At 52.0% G+C, this 5,000-nt stretch overlaps 1 protein-coding gene across 2 annotated transcripts in view; it reads left to right on the top strand.

Annotated features, from left to right (window-relative positions):
- Positions 1 to 5,000, top strand: part of RRM1 (ribonucleotide reductase catalytic subunit M1) — a 350,107-nt gene that overhangs the window by 8,880 nt on the left and 336,227 nt on the right. The gene's annotated exons all lie outside the window — the stretch shown is intronic.

The following is a 5,000-nucleotide window of genomic DNA, read 5'->3' as shown; positions in this document are numbered from 1 at the left end:
ACCACCACCACCACCGCCACCACCGCCGCCACCACCGCCACCACCGCCACCACCCTTGCAGCGACATCTGCCGCCTCTCCGTCTGAAGCGATTCGTTCCGGAACCCTTGAAGCGACAAGCACGTCCTGCTCATCAGCACGCCGCTCGACGCCCTCGGCTTGCTCGTGTTCGCGTGCGGTGTGTGTCGTCTGCCGGCGTTCCAGACAGCTGTTTGATTACAGAATGGGACCCAATCTTGACGTGAAGCTTGCGTGACTGCGGGAATTCACGTTAATTTTTTTTGGGTCGATGGGTTCGAATGAATTTCTTTTTTTTTTAAATACGACGACGTTTCGATGGTAACACGAGCGGCGGCGATCGCTTGCGACAACAACAACAACGCTATCACCATCACCAACATCACCATCACCACTACCACCACTACCACCATCACCACCACCACCACCACCATCACCACCACCACCACCATCACCACCACTATCATCACCACCACTATCATCATCACCACCATCATCATCACCACCACTATCATCATCACCACCACTATCATCATCACCACCACTATCATCACCACCACCACCATCATCACCACCACCACCATCATCATCATCACCACCACCATCATCATCACCACCATCATCATCACCACCACTATCATCACCACCACCATCATCATCACCACCACCATCATCATCACTCATCATCAACACCACTCATCATCACCATCACTACCATCATCACCATCACTACCATCATCACTACCACCATCACCACCAACATCACCACCACCACTACTACCACTATCAGCAGCACCACCATCACCACCACTACCACCACTACCATCACCACTTTCACCACCAACATCACCACCGCTATCATCATCACCACCACCACTATCAGCACTATCAGCACCACTACCACCACCACTATCACCACCACCAACATCATCACCATCATCACCACCAACATCATCATCACCACCATCACCACTACCACCACCACTATCACCACCAACATCATCACCATCATCACCACCAACATCATCACCATCATCATCACCATCATCACCACCAACATCATCATCACCACTACCACCACCACTATCACCACCAACATCATCACCATCATCACCACCAACATCATCACCATCATCATCACCACCACGATCACCAACAACAACACAGATCCCCCGTGTAGCCTCTAGCAGGCTGTAGGGGCAAGTCCTGTCAGTAGCGAGTAGCAGCAGCAGCGCCTATGAAGGTAGACACAGACAAAGGTCCCCCGTGTAGCCTCTAGCAGGCTGTAGGGGCAAGTGCTGTTAGTAGCGAGTAGCAGCAGCAATGCCTGTGAAGGTAGACACAGACAAAGGTACCCCGTGTAGCCTCTAGCAGGCTGTAGGGGCAAGTGCTGTTAGTAGCGAGTATCAGCAGCAGTGCCTATGAAGGTAGACACAGACAAAGGTACCCCGTGTAGCCTCTAGCAGGCTGTAGGGGCAAGTGCTGTTAGTAGCGAGTAGTAGCAGTGGTGTCTATGAAGGCTCCCGGCACTGTGGCACACACAGAGGGGGTGGGTAGCCAGCACCACCACGCCCGGCCGCCTTTGTCTCTCCCCCAATGGCGATGTTCACTACTACACACCGCTACTACACCAGGTACTCATTTGAGGTCGAATCTACCTAGGGGAGGCCCAGGACCGGTTCAGAAAATCGTCGCGAGTGGGAATTGAACTCGGTTCTTAGGCAAGTTAGTGGCACAGCAGCGCTAACCGCTACACTACCGCTCCCCGCACACACACGCACACAGACACACACACAGACACGCACACAAACACAGACACACGCACACACAGACACACACACAGACAGACACACGCACACAGACACACACACGCTCTCACACTCTCACGCGCTGTCTAGCACACACACACACTATCACGCACACACTCTATCACACACACACTCTATTACACACACACTTTATTACACACACACTCTATTACACACACACTCTATTACACACACACTCTATCACACACACACACACTCTATTACACACAAAGATCCCCCATATAGCCTTGACAGACTGTAGGAGCAAGTGCTGTTAGCGAGCACCTATGAAGGCCGGAACGGTACACGAGGGGGTGGGTGGCCAGCGCCACGCCCGACCGCCTTTGTCTCCCTAGTGGCAATGTTTACACACCACACCAGGTACTCATTTGAGGCTGAGTCGACCTAGGGGAGGCCCGGGGCCGGTTCAGATAATCGTCACTGGTGTTGGCCGTGAGCGGGAATCGAACCTGGGTCGCCAGGTTCATAGCGCAGCGCGCTAACCGCTACACTATCGCTCCCCACACACACACTCTATCACACACACACACTCTATCACACACACACACTCTTATCACACACACACACTCTATCACACACACACACTCTATCACACACACACTCTATCACACACACACTCTATTACACACACACTCTATCACACACACACTCTATCACACACACACACTCTATCAATCACACACACTCTATCTCACACACACACACACTCTATCTCACACACACTCTATACACACACACTCTATCACACACACACTCTATCACACACACACACTCTATTACACACACACACACACTCTATCACACACACACACACTCTATCACACAACAACAACAACAACCGCCATTCGCCACTAAGTGGCGGTGACGTCACCACGACGCTTGTGCCAGGCTATGTGCACCCTGAGGCCACGTGAAGTGTCGAACGCCCGCTGGCAGGAGGTCACGGGGCAGACCCAGGTGCCACGGGTCGACTGACTGAGATGACTGGCTGATGCACCACCTGTGGTGGTGCACACTCTATCTCACACACACTCTATCTCACACACACTCTATCACACACACACACTCTATCACACACACACACACTCTATCACACACACACTCTATCACACACACACTCTATTACACACACACTCTATCACACACACACACTCTATTACACACACACTCTATCACACACACACACTCTCTCTCACGCACGCTGCCGCTTAACGCGAGCCGAGATTTACGCGTTGGGGATTGGGGCCTGGGGGCTGAGGGGGCTGGGGCGTTTGGGGGATTCACGAGGAGCGATTTTGAGCGCTCTCTGGCCCCCGGAAGGCCGTTTACCACCTCGGCCATCAAGCGGTTTACCAAGCGGCACAGGGATTGGTGACGGGGAGTGGTGGCGGGGAGTGGTGGCGGGAGGCGGGGGGGTGGAAAATTGGGGGCTCAGCGATGGATTTTACTGCAGGAGGATCCGGAGGAGGAATCCCTGGAGCTGTGAAGCGGATACGGCTTTCATTTTCATCGCAGTTGTCCCGTTGAGGCATACATGGACCCATAGAGATACACAGAGACCCATAGAGATACACAGAGACCCATAGAGATACACAGAGACCTATAGAGATACATAGAGATACACAGAGATACATAGAGATACCCAGAGACCTCTAGAGATACATAGAGATACACAGAGACCCATAGAGATACACAGAGACCCATAGAGATACACAGAGACACATAGAGATACACAGAGACCCATAGAGATACATAGAGATACACAGAGACCCATAGAGATACACAGAGACCTCTAGAGATACATAGAGATACACAGAGACCCATAGAGATACACAGAGACCCATAGAGATACACAGAGACCCATAGAGATACACAGAGATACACAGAGATACATAGAGATACACAGAGACCCATAGAGATACACAGATACCTCTAGAGATACATAGAGATACACCAGAGACCCATAGAGATACACAGAGACCCATAGAGATACACAGAGACCCATAGAGATGCATAGAGATACACAGAGACCCATAGAGATACACAGAGACCCATAGAGATACACAGAGACCTCTAGAGATACATAGAGATACACAGAGACCCATAGAGATACATAGAGATACACAGAGACCCACAGAGATACACAGAGATACAGAGATACACAGAGATACATAGAGATACACAGAGACCCATAGAGATACACAGAGACCCATAGAGATACACAGAGACACATAGAGATACACAGAGACACATAGAGATACACAGAGACACATAGAGACACACAGAGACACACAGAGACACACAGAGACACACAGAGACACGGAGACCCATAGAGATACACGGAGACCCATCGTAATAGAGATACACAGAGACCCATAGTGATACACAGACACACAGAGACACATAGAGACCCATGAAGACCCATAGAGACCCATACAATAGGAGTGTTTATTTAGACTGCGGGAGGAATCCGAAAAGCCGTGAAGCTCTTTTTGCCACAGGTCTCCAGTCGAGGGGTGGTGGGCCACGGGTTGAGAATATCGCCACGACAAACACAATGGAACTAATCACCCAAACACACGCACACACAAAGACAAAGATCCCCCGTGTAGCCTGAACAGACTTGCAGGGGCAAGTGCTGTTAGCGAGCAGCGCCTATGAAGGCAGGCACGGGACACGAGGGGGTGGGTGGCCAGCACCACGCCCGGCCGCCTTTGTCTCTCCCCCAGTGCTCGCGATGTTTCACTACCACACTACACCGCTACTACACCAGCTACTCATTTGAGGCTGAGCCGACCTAGGGGAGGCCCAGGACCGGTTCAGATAATCGTCACTGGCGGTGTTGGCCGTGGGTGGGAATCGAACTCGGGGTCGCCGGGTTCGTAGCGCAGCGCAGCACGGCGCTAACCACTACACCCACCGCTCCCCACACACACACACACAGCTACACACACAGCCACACACACAGCTACACACACAGCTACACACACAGCTACACACACAGCTACACACAGCTAGACGCACACTAACCCCCCCCCCCATCATCCTTAGTAGACACTTGCCCCTACAGCCTGCTAGAGGCTACACGGGGGACCTTTGTCTGTGTCTACCTTCATAGGCGCTGCTGCTGATACTCGCTACTAACAGCACTTGC

This window comes from Petromyzon marinus, chromosome 76, assembly GCF_048934315.1.
Source record: "Petromyzon marinus isolate PM22_M1 ecotype Great Lakes invasive population chromosome 76, UKy_Petmar_22M1.pri1.0, whole genome shotgun sequence".
Classification (NCBI taxonomy): Eukaryota; Metazoa; Chordata; class Hyperoartia; order Petromyzontiformes; family Petromyzontidae; genus Petromyzon; species Petromyzon marinus.
The sequence above is the reverse complement of the archived record's forward strand: the minus strand, read 5'-3'. Positions and strand labels throughout refer to the sequence as shown.